A 12652-nucleotide genomic window follows, 5' to 3' on the forward strand; every position below is an offset into this window, starting at 1 on the left:
AGGAACACATCACCAAGACAACAAAGAAAATGTAGTATCAGTTCTCTCTACTACAGAATGTTAAACCATTCCTCCCAGAATGCGATGTTAGGACTACTGTGAAAGCTCTTGTACTCTCAAACCTTGATGGTGACAACAATTTGCTCCATGGCCTTACAAATTCCATGCTGGTCCCTCTCCAGGGCATCCTACATGCCTCAGTGTGTATAGCCTATGGCTTGAAGAAATATGACCACATCATCCCCATCCAGATGGAATTCAACTGGCTCTCCTTTCTGGCCCCCACTTTCAAATCCAGCTGCATCATTTGAAAATCCATCACAACTAGCTCCTCCACCCACATGACTGACAAGCTCACTGTTTCCAGTGGTCCATGATGCGGGTGTGCCAAGAGCATCATAAGAATGGAGGCATAAGAATGTAGGAAATAAAAAATACAAGCAACAGCCCTTCTCCATGGATACACTCATGATCTGGAACTACATCCCTCTAGCCACCAGGCCAGTCTCAACCCTCCTCCAATCTAGGCACAAGCTGACAAATCATCTATAAAGAACACAAATAACAATGCAGTAAATTGTGGTAAAAACTCAGCTATCGGTTCCATATTTTGTTGACTGTATTTTAGCTTTCCATGAGGCACAGGGTCAGACTGATTTGCATATGGCCATGTCTGAACTGGGGTGGCAGAGTGGGCTAAAGAACGGTGATGGATCAAACCCAGATCTGTTGACTGGGTGTGAGTGTTTGATTGGTTCTGATGCTCCGTCCATCACCACCCTCTTTTGTACCGCTTTGTTCGCCATAAGTTGGCAGGGTATGCTCAGACGTGAGTCCCTTGCTCACTTTGCCACTGGATTCAAGCAAGCCTGGCTGAAGACGGCTGAAATGCCAGAAACCGGTCCTAGGAAGCTTGTTTCCGGTCCAGGGAAGGCATGGCTTGGCAGTTCGGGCTGGACTGTTCTCATGAGGCACAGGGTCAGACTGATTTGCATATGGCCATGTCTGAACTGGGGTGGCAGAGTGGGCTAAAGAACGGTGATGGATCAAACCCAGATCTGTTGACTGGGTGTGAGTGTCTGATTGGTTCTGATGCTCCGTCCATCACCACCCTCTTTTGTACCGCTGTATTTTAGCTTTCAACACTGCCGAGCACTCAGCTGATTTTTGGCTAGGTTTGCACTATACAAATAGTGCATACAAGTAAACATTTGTGATAAATTATGTCACATTAATTCCATGTTAATCTATCTATATCAAGAACTGATTGGTAAAACACCCAGGGCCCGATTCACAAAGCTAAACGTACTCTTTTGTATAAGTTTACGTTTTGTTTGGGATTCACATAGTACGTGTTAATAGTAAATTATTCCGCAGTCAGGGCTGAGAATTCGTCACATAAAAAGATAGGGTATTATTATTAAGGGTAGCTTATAAAAGCGCTTGGTTACGCCAAAGCGTGTCCCCGCGCTGCAACTGAAGAACTCTGAGCGAGGTGGAGACCAGTGATCCGTTATCTGGAGAACAGGTGTGTTTTAGGTTCTTGCGGAAGCTGGATTCAGATGAATCCAGACGGAGATGGAGAGGGAGGGAATTCCAGCTTTTCGCTGCCAGATAGCGGAAGGAGCGTCCGCCCATACGGGCTCTTTTGACCCTAGGAACCTTAAGTAGGCCCTCATATGAGGAGCGCAGCTCGCGCGCAGGTGTATACCTTGTCACTAAGTTCTGGAGTGGAATAGGAGATTTCTTAGCCAGGATGCGGTGGCATGTACAGAGGGCTTTGAATTCCACTCTGCTTTTTACTGGCAACCAGTGGAGGGTTTTGAGAGCGGCTTTGGTGTCTGATCGTTTAGGGATTTTTAGGATGAGACGGGCTGCCGCGTTCTGTATTACCTGAAGGCGATTCATGGCTTTGCAGGTGGTACCCAGGTAAAGTAGGTTGCCGTAGTCTAGGCGTGATGTCACAAGGGCATGTACCAGTGTTTTCCGTGCTGACATAGGAAGGAGGTCAAGGACCTTCCTTATGGTTTTTAGGACACCAAAACAGACGCCTGCAACTCGGTCTATTTGGGGTCCAAAAGATAGGTCATCGTCGAGCCATACGCCTAGATTTTTTACTCCCTGGCGGGGTATGGGAGCTTCATCCAGACATGGAGGCCACCACGCCGATGACCAAACAGATGGGTTCCCCCCCACAACGAGCACCTCGGTCTTGTTGCCGTTTAACTTAAGGCAGTTGGTGGACATCCAGGCTGCAAGTTCTTGCATGCAGTTCCTGAAACTGTCCATCGCAAGACCGGGTGCACGCGATAGGGAGATAGCCAGCTGCGTGTCATCGGCGTATGACACGATGCTCAATCCGTGACTCACGGCAATTGAAGCCACTGGAGAGACATAGAGATTAAACAAGGTTGGGCTCAGGGACGAACCCTGGGGGACGCCCTGACCCAAACCTATGTTTCTCGAGTAGTGGTCGCCCTGGCGAACCTGGAAGCTTCTCCCTGTCAAGAAGGATTGTAACCATTGGAGTGCAGCTTCGGATATACCTCCGTTGTTCAGACACTGTAGCAAGTTGTCGTGCGCCACAGTGTCGAACGCTGCACTCAGGTCCAATAGGATGAGGGCCATGGTGTGTCCCTCATCTACCCCCTGACGTAGGGTCTCAACTGCAGTAAGCAGTGCGGACTCTGTAGAGTGGCGGGGGCGGAATCCGAATTGGGTGTCGTGCAATAAGGCAGCCTTTTCCACGAAGTCCATTAGTTGTTTATTGACCGTTTTTTCGGCCACCTTTGCTAGGTAGGGCAGGAGTGAAATTGGGCGGAGATTGTCAAGTTTCTCAAAACTGATGGTAGGGTAGGTCTCCGCAATCGTAAACTTACTGTTATTATTTATTACTATTACTGTTAACTCGTACCTTGTGACTACCAAACAAAAGATAAAAGTACTCAATGGTGTAAATTTACCTTTGTGAAGCAGGCCCGAAATACAACCGGTCTGTTAAATTAATAATCTATGCCAAACTGGATTGATATTTACTGTCTGCACACGATCATTACCATCTAACGTTGTGCTACAGCGGAGCCCCCGCTGCAGATGTGTGCCAGTGTTGGGTGATTTGTTGTATCTGACTCAAGGTATCAGCGGGTTAGTAGAACACCAGTGGTGTTTCACAGTCTGCTATAAGTGACAATGCTCATTATGGGTTGGTTTGCGTAAAACGTTTTTTAAAACACTTCAGGAAAAGTAAGGAATGCCGATTAGAGACGGCATCTGCTCTGCAGAGACAGGGGGTCTCTGGCGGAAACTAATAGCCGTCGGTTTGTACATACACTATCCTCAAAATATAAAATAGTATTATTAAAGCGGGCAGGATGGGGTATACGTGGGAAAGTTCAAATGACGGATAGATAGTGAATGACGATGCAGAGAGTACAACAAGACCCTTTCTTAATTACTAACCTGCAGCTCTGACCCTGCTGCACAGCCCGACCCTCTGCGGAGGTAGCCCTCCAGGCCAAGGTACAGCAGTCCAAACCCTACACCAAATCGGTCGCAGACCTAACAGCGCCATCTCCCCCTACTCCTCTCACAGTAGTGCAACCAATGGGGCACATCGGTGATGACGTCTGAGAAACAAAAGAGGGACTTAGAACAAAAATTTGTGGAGCTTCGTTGCTACTTTTGCAAATGCTCATCTGCGCACAGCGCATCCATGTTGGAATCAGGCTGTCTGTCTCATGTTGTAAAAAAATTAATTCTACCAAATAATGAATGTGTCCTTGTGTAATGTAACTGGTGACCTTCGGGTCTGGTTTGCGTGATTAAAACTACAAAAAAAAACAACAACGCCTGATCTGCAATAGCCAGATGGGAGGAGGTAAGAGAGGCCATCACACGCTCTACTGTGTGATGGCTGACCAAAATGCTTTCTGAGTGAAATCGCCAGAAAGAGAGCTAAACACACAAAGGAGGGACTTTAACAGAAACGCACCAATAACAAGCCAGCATTCTGAATGCCACAGATAGTAACAAATGGCAATCGTTGGGTTTGCCAAACCCTACAGATGAGATATAACAGGTCGGTCGAAGCTCGACCTAACAATGAATTTGAGGATTGAGACAAAAAAATTATTTCTAGCAATTACAGACATTTATTACAGGGATTTTCACTCCCATCCCATCCATTCTTTGAGACCGTTTTGAGCTCATCAGTACATAGCTTCAAATACTACCTTGATAATGTGATACATATATTAGTTAAGTATTGGTTTTGATACCACATGTGCTTTGCACGATGATTCACTGGATCACTTTCCAATATATTGGGACTGCTATGATGTTGGCTGACTGCAAAATAAGTGAAACCTTTACAGTTGTGTGAAGATTGCTCCCGAGCTTATGATTCCATCTGTCTCAATTTACTCTGTATTACCAATGATATTAACATATAGAATTATTCAGTCATGTGTTATGCATCATAGCATCTGGAGATGTTTGTAGTATCGCGAGAGACGATGGGGCAGCCCACGCCTTTCGCTATGATAGGGGGAAAGTTTGTCAGCAAACACCCCTAGAATAAAGGTTATGTAAGTGGGCTCAGCGGAGGTCGAGACCACGTGAACGACTTAATAAAAAGCCCAGGGCTCTGGGCGGGAGTTAGTTCCTAGCTACCCACTGAGGTTCCCCTGTGTACAGCGTATTCATTTATAGCGTGGGCCCAGTCCCCCACGACATTACACTGGCGACGAGGTGGTGTACCTCTGACCCGCCGTGCCGCCTGTCTGCTGCCGCTGCACACGCACCTGTTGCCATGCAGCTCCTCCCGCTGGTGGTGTGCACTCCGCGAGAGCTCTGCCTGAAGCCCTGTCCGCTGCTGGAGCCTCGCTGCGGCCCCGCTGCACCATCGGAAGTCACCTGCAGCGACGTGTATGCTGGTAGGCTACAGCGCACATGCCGGTGACCCGCGAAGCACTTTGGACGCGGTGAGTGCTTGCGTGCTCTCTGCTGCCCCCTCTGGCCGTTGGTTGTCACCGCACCCCAATTGAACTTTCGCCCGGTTTCACCCGTCGGTGACCGGCCTGTGTATTGCGCGCTGCAAGCGCTTGGGCAGAGCCTCCCTCCCTGCACCTCCAGACACCAGCCTCCACTTTGAAGCACAAGAAGAGTATTGCCAAGCACTTCAAGGGAGCTCACCCCTTAAAATACTCCTGCCCAACAGTACCCACAGTGCCACGCCGCCTCATCTCGGGGCCCCCATCCCCCTCTCTGGCATAGGAACTGCTGCATGCATCACGCCTGCGTGCCCCGGCCACGGGACAGACCCAGCCGCCTGTGGGGTGCATGCCCCATCGAGGCCCCAGCCGCCACCTCCTGCAGATCAGCCACCTGTGTTGGTACCGCCGCCTGGTGTTCGCATACGCTTCCTCCAGCCGTCGACGCTCTGGTGCCCCACTGGCGCTACAGTTTAGCCTTTCTGCACCCTAGGAGTCGCTCACAGCGGTGTCGCCTTGACCACCGTCCCACCCCTGGAGCCTTTCACCGTCACAGGCTGTCAGCAGCTCAAGATAAACGGGCAGGCCACTAACCCTTCGTAACAGCCAGCAGGGACGACAGCCAGTAGAGAGGCCTCCCTATTTGCCAAGATACTACCTCCCACGGAATAGTGGACACTCGTATGGAATGCAGCACCCCGGGGAACAGGGAAGAGAGTAGCCAATCGGGAACTGTTGCGTGTCGTGGGGAGATGGTCTTGGCACCTTACGGCTTTGATTAGACTGCAGAAGGACAAAGGATAAGCATCAATACCATACAAGGCATACAACTACACCAAGGCAGTGGCGGCTGGTGACATTTAAACGTGGTAGGCGTAAAAGTTGCGACTGAGTGCAATGTGGCAAACAACTGAGAAACTTTTGAAAAAAAGAGGGGGTAAATGTTTCATTTTCAAGCAAATGTGAGAAAGCAAGAAGGTTACTAACGCAATTGTGTATAGTTATGACATCAATAAAGAGATTTCATATGATAACGTGGGTAACTGCTTATTCAGTATAACCACAGAGCTTCATAACAGGCTTCGAACTTGCATTGCACACAGTATAAAATAGGCTGCTACAGAATACACAAAAAGTTTTAAGATAAGTGTTTCCAAAATATAGATTTACTGCGGACTGCACTCAGTAAGAGCAGTTTTGTTTATAATGCCACGGTCTTTTAAAAGCACATACTTCACACACCTTAGCTGGTAGCTCCCTTACAATACCCGTCAAAAAGAATAAATATGTGTCTTCAGGAAACCCTTTTTTTTTGGCAACCATCTTTAAAAGCTCACACTTTACATTATAGCTGGTAGGTCCCTTACGATGCATCTGAAAAAGAATAAACGTGTACCTTCAAGTGATTCCATCAATCAGCCAAAAAAACGCTTCCAGCCCAGCCACGGTTTGAAGACGGACGCCCATTTACCTGTCTCACCTCACCCGTGACCCCTACCACAAATAGTGCAACTGTCAGCACCCCACCTTCCAAAGGGAAGAAGGAATGTGACATCCAAGAGGGAGAAGGCAGAGAGAGTTTACAGTGCTCCGGCCAGCGTCAACATGATGCTTCTGCTGCTTCTCGCCGCTGGAGTCTGCCTCTCCCTATTTGCTCGTCCATCCACCGCATGGTTTGGTAAGAGCGAGGAAAAGTTATTCAATTGTCACTCAACTTCCTGCATCGGGCGGTCTAAGAGCAAGCCACCTGTCTAGGCAAAGTGTACCCCAAAACTGTCCGCTTCGACTGAACACTTTACAAATCTCGGTCCAGCCCTATTGCTTATTACATAATAGACGCCAGGCATATTTTTTTTATCTATTTGTGCAGAAAAACACAAAATCTATTTGCGCACTGCATGCATTTGTAATCCTCCTACAGTTGTTCAATTTCCCATACGGGAGACAGTTGACAGACTTCTACATAGTCCTGCAGAAAGACAGAAGGCCCTAAACTGCTCAGTTTTCATTTTTGTATTTAAATATACACATGCCCGGTTTGTGCCGAATTCCACGGACGAAAACAAGCACCCACAAACCGAAACTAAACACATACAGGCACCCATGAACAGAGGCAGAGAAGATGCAGACAGGTGTAATAAATAAAAATCAAAGACAACACACATCCGAACTTGGCACCCTTTACATTTGCAGATTGGGGAGTTGGCGCGCACATATACATTTCTTACCGGGAAGCAGGCACACTGACAAGAAGGCTTATGTTCAGTCGCGGGGGGTGGGGGGGTCGCGCACGAGGGGGAATGAAATATTTAAAGAAAAAAAACTTACCTCACAGCCGGTCCACGGGTCCACGCCACCTCTCAGACCTCTGATCCCCTGGGCGCCTTCACTAACGGTACGGTAGGAGGGGCTTGCCAACCCATCTCAGCCAATCCTGGCGCTGCCAGCAGCGCCAGGATTGGCTGAGGGCACAGTTTACGCTACGCCCGCCGCCTGCCCATTAGGAGACCGAGCGGCTCCTAATGGGCATGCGCAAGACAGTAAAAACACAAGTACGCATGACTGGGCACGGACTAAAAATTAATCTCCATGCCCACTCATGCGCACTTGTGCTGCCTTTCCCTGGCTTGTGACAATGCATGTCAGTCAACATGACGCCGGACCGCCCACGGTCCGACGTCATGCTGACTGACATGCATTGTCAGTTAGTTCTCCCCACCCTCGGCATCTCTGAACTTAAGTAAACTAAGTTCAGAGACACCGAGGGAGCTGCGGGCGCGGGCGGGTGCGCGGGGGGGGGCTATGCCCCAACGCCCCAATGGACGATCCGCGCCTGCACCAAGGCAAGAATGTGCAGATAGGGATATTCAAATGACTTCTCACAAGGAACCGGAATATGGTTGTCAAGGGTGACTTGGAGTCCACTCCCTTCCTGGGTTGCATGCGCCAAATGCCGGGAAAAAGCAAGTGTCAGGGAACCAAAGAGGTACATGCGTTGTCGGCAGTTTATACACTGGGCTGTTAACACCACAGCCTGCGTGTTGATTGTTATTGTCAGCGCCGTGTAACTAACCACTACCTCGAGGGCAAGGAATCCTTATCACTTACAAAAGGGGGGGGCGCTATTGAAAGGAGAAACTAGTGCGACCTAGCGCTAAGAATCACTGTGGAGTGATAATCCCGTGAGCGTTCGGAAGTACGTTAGGATTCACGTACTCAGCGCTCCTTACCTTCGTCTCAGGTTAGGGTCCGATTCGTGGGTAGAGAACGTGTAGGTTCTGAATTCCGAGGCGGGAAGGAAAGCGTCCGCCCTCGGAATTCTGCAGCAACGGCTCCCGCCGCTCCAGCGGGAAGGAAAGCGTCCGCGCACAGCAGAGGCGTCGGTCTCAAAGCGGCAAGTAATCCGGTCTTGAGCGGGAAAGAAAGCGTCTGCGGAACTGGAGGTCAAAGAAACTGTGGCAGGGGCAGCGACAACGAAGCTTCCGCTAGGTTCCGGGTTCGGGTAGGATTGTCAAGCACTCACCGTCTGCAGAGGCGGGGTTTATATAGAGGCGGGCTGCTTCCTGTTCCCGCGCTTGTCTCGGCAGGGCCCCGTGGTGTTATGGGAGTTGTAGTGCATCAGGCTTGTGCACCGCTCTTGTCTTAGTCCATGGGCACAAAAGGTTTTATAGGGGTGGTGGCGTACCGGGGCATGCTTGTCGCAGCGGAGTATCGCTACACAGGCCCACCGCCTTCCCAAGCTGCGCGTTGGAAGGAATGGATAGAATGGCTGGAGACATTCTTTGAAGCTGCAGAAATCAAAGAGCGACGACAGCGGTCCATGCTCCTTCACCTGGGTGGTGCGGACATCCATAAAATTGCGAAGACCGTCCACGAGGCTGGACCCCTGAAGACCTACACCACACTGCGGGATACCATCACTGCGCACTTCGAGCCGTATGCAAACCCAGACTACAAGCGGTTGCTTCTCCGCCAGGCGAAACAGCTCCCAGAAGAATCGGTTGACGTATTCTACGCTCGACTCAAGGAGTTAGCAAGCACGTGCACCCTGCCTGATGAAGACGATGAGGTGCGAGCACAATTCATCTAAGGAAACTACGTGAACGCGTCCTGGAGGAGCATAACATGCCGATGAAGGACATACTGACCCTGGGACGCTCCAAAGAACTGTCCAAGGCCAGAGCGGCCCATATGGAACTTAAAGCTCCGCCAGCGAACCGGTGTGTGCGATTCAATCCAATCCGCAAGGCCAAAGGCAGAGGCCCAGAAAACCATCAGCCCAGGGACCCGGACAGAGTCCTAAAATCCGCCTCTGCGGATGGAGCGGAGGCCCGCTCCCACATGACGGCGCGTGCCCGGCTCAAGGAAAAACATGCAGTGCCTGTGGAAAAGTCAATCACTTCTCCAAAGTCTGTCGTTCAAGACCCTTGAGGCAGTCACAAGGCCTAACTAGACCAGTGCGCGCGCTGGAGCCCGCCCCGGGCGATTCCTCGAGCGGAGATATGGACAATGATGAAGCTGCCACGGTACACATAGTGCACATGCTACATGCCCTCTCGGCATCGCCACAAGCCGCACCCATGTGCACTGTTAACGTGCAAGGGCATCCAGTGACGACGCTCATCGACACCGGCGTCACAATCAACCTCATGGCCGTAGGTGCCTACCGGCTGCTGCCCAACCCGCCGGCACTCCGCAACACAAACGTCTAGGTGTACGCTTTCGGGACCCAAACCCCACTCAGAATGTGCGGGGTGTTTCAAGCGGAAATTTCGCACGAGTTCCGCCAGTCAGCCAAAATCTACGTGTCCAGGGAGGGGTCAGGATTCCTCCTCGGCTGTCGCACAGCCCAAGAACTGCGACTAATCCAGTTTGCTTTTGTGGTGCAAGCACATGATCTGGACAGGTTAGTATCAGAGTTCGCACCCCTCTTCGACGGGATCGGGTGCCTCAAAGGCTCAGCAGTTCGTCTACATATCGACAAATCAGTAGCCCCGGTGGCTCTCAGACACAGGACGATTGCCTTCCACCTCCGACCAAAAGTGGAATCAGAACTCCGCATGTTGGAAGCGGCTGGCATCATCGAACGAGTGAGCGGCCCCACCCCATGGGTGTCCCCCATCGTGGTTGCGAAGAAACCGAAGCAGCCGGACGCTGTCCGCATATGCATTGACATGTGAATCCCGAACCTCGCCATCAAGCGGGAACGCCATTTGATGCACACGGTGGATGACATCATAGGCGAGCTCGCGGGGTCAAAGTGGTTCTCGAAGATGGACCTGCGGTCGGGGTATCATCAGATCCCACTCCACCCGGAATCGCGTCCAATCACGACCTTCTCCACCCATGCCGGCCTGTGGCGTTACAAGCGCCTTAACTTCGAAATCTCCAGCGCAGCCGAAGTGTTCCAAAACATAATCAAAACTGTCCTGCAAGGGTTAGAAGGGGTGCTCAATGTGAGCGATGACATTCTGGTCCATGCCCCCTCCCTAGAAGAGCACATTGTCCGCCTCAACGCAGTGTTCACACGCCTGAGAGACCGCGGCTTCACACTCCACAAGGAGAAATGCGAGTTCCTACGCAGAGACGTAAGTTTCTTTGGGTATCGATTTTCGGACAGAGGCATCAGGCCGGATCCCGCCAAAGTCAAGGATGTTCAAGAAGCGCCAGCCCCCACATCGGTGACTGGAGTCCGCATGTTTCTGGGAATGGTCACGTACTGTGGCCGGTTCATCAAGAACCTATCAGATCTGACGGGCCCGCTGCGAGAGCTAACAAAAACCACTGCCCACTGGACCTGGTGCCCAACACAAGAGCAAGTGTTCCAGCAAACCAAAGCTGCGTTATCAGCTGACACAACCCTCGCATACTTCGACCCGCGTCATGACTCCCAACTGGTCGTAGACGCCAGCCCCACTGGTCTGGGGGCCGTTTTGGCGCAACGTCAGAGTTGCGGAGACTGGGCGCCAGTGGCCGATGCAAGCAGAACTCTAACGCCTACTGAACAGCGCTACTCACAAATTGAAAGAGAGGCCATAGCTATACTGTGGGGGTGCCGCCATTTCCACATCTATCTATATGGACACCCGTTCACGGTCATAACTGACCACAAGCCGCTAATTCCGCTGTTCCTTGGCTCATCATCCCGGCCCCCTCCACGAACAGAGAAGTAGATACTGCAACTACAGGAATTCCAGCTGAAGGTAGAATACCGTCCCGGCACGCGGAACCCTGCAGACTTCCTATCGCGGCATGCCCGACCAGTCACCCCTCCTGAAGCCGAAAAAGCAGCCGCCACTGAAGACTATGTACGCATGGTAGTCGAACGATCTCGACCCCTCCCAATGTCACTGCAGGAAGTCATAACGGCTATCCATGACGATGGCTGCCTCCAAATGGCGATACAAACGGTCGGCTCCGGAGACTGGCAGCTGCTCCAAAACCCGTCACCCATGCACACTGCAACAGCCCAAGACACGTTGAAGTCGCTATACCAGGTCCGTCACGAGTTGTCAGTATCGGCGGAAGGATGTCTCCTGCGTGGCCCGCGATTAGTCCTGCCGGCGAGCCTCACCAAACAAGCGGCACTCCTTGCCCTTGGAGCGCATCAAGGGATCGTCAAGTCCAAGAACCGACTTCGGAGCAAAGTGTGGTTTCCAGGCCTAGACCATCAAATTGAGTCACTCATACAGCACTGCCCTGCATGCCTCGCCTCAAGTCTCCCAAGCAGACCAGCACCGGTGGTCACCGAAGCAAGTCACAGCGGCCCATGGGTTAGAGTCAGCGCGGATTTCGGCAGCCTTCCAGGCGGGCGACACATTCTAGTAATTGTGGACGACTTCTCTAGATACCCTGAGGTAGAGTTTGTCTCCTCCACGTCCGCAGCAGAAGTCATCCCTAAACTCGAAAAGGTGATAGCCCCTCACGGACTGTTTGGAGAACTCCGAACTGACAACAGACCGCCGTTCACCAGCATGGAAATCGCTGAGTACCTAGCATCCCATCAGATAAAACACCGCAAGATCACGCCTCGGTGGCCCCAGGCCAATGGCGAAGTAGAACGCCTGATGCGAACATTAAACAAAACCATACAGATCGCGTTGTCAGAGGGACTTAACCTGGAGCGAGCTGTATATCAATTTCTCCGCGAATACCGACTCACCCCTCACTGCACCACAGGCATATCCCCGAGCCGCCTGTGTTTTGGCCGAACAGTCACAGACACCATTCCCCATCACTCTACATGGGAGAGAGCTGCAAATCCACCGAATCTATCAGACCTCAGGCGAACAAAGACTAACGAGGCGGCATCTCAGAGGAGACGCGCGATAGAGAGCCCCATCGCCGTGGGCAATCAGGTACTTGTGCAGGACCGACACCCCGGAGGGAAGTTCCGGACACCGTTCGAACGAAATCCATGGACGGTCACTGCCGTCAAGGGTACCATGGTGACTGCTCTGAGAGGTTCCGAGACTGTGCCCTGCAATGTGTCCTTCAAAAAGGTCCCTCCAACAGAAGAGTGTGACCCAGCGAGTACCCCTGATCCAAGCGAAACGCCCCAAGGGAGACCTGCAAGTCCGAGGAGCAGAAGGGCTGAACCGGGACAACCAGGCCCCACCGGTCACTCACCTGACCTGCAGTCTTCACTGCCATCAGTCCGG

General features: G+C 51.6%; 1 protein-coding gene across 4 annotated transcripts in view; it reads right to left on the bottom strand.

Moving 5' to 3' along the window:
- ASB5 (ankyrin repeat and SOCS box containing 5) overlaps positions 1-12652 on the bottom strand; it is a 576687-nt gene that overhangs the window by 118102 nt on the left and 445933 nt on the right. The window lies entirely within an intron of this gene.

Source organism: Triturus cristatus, chromosome 2_2, assembly GCF_964204655.1.
Source record: "Triturus cristatus chromosome 2_2, aTriCri1.1, whole genome shotgun sequence".
NCBI lineage: Eukaryota > Metazoa > Chordata > Amphibia > Caudata > Salamandridae > Triturus > Triturus cristatus.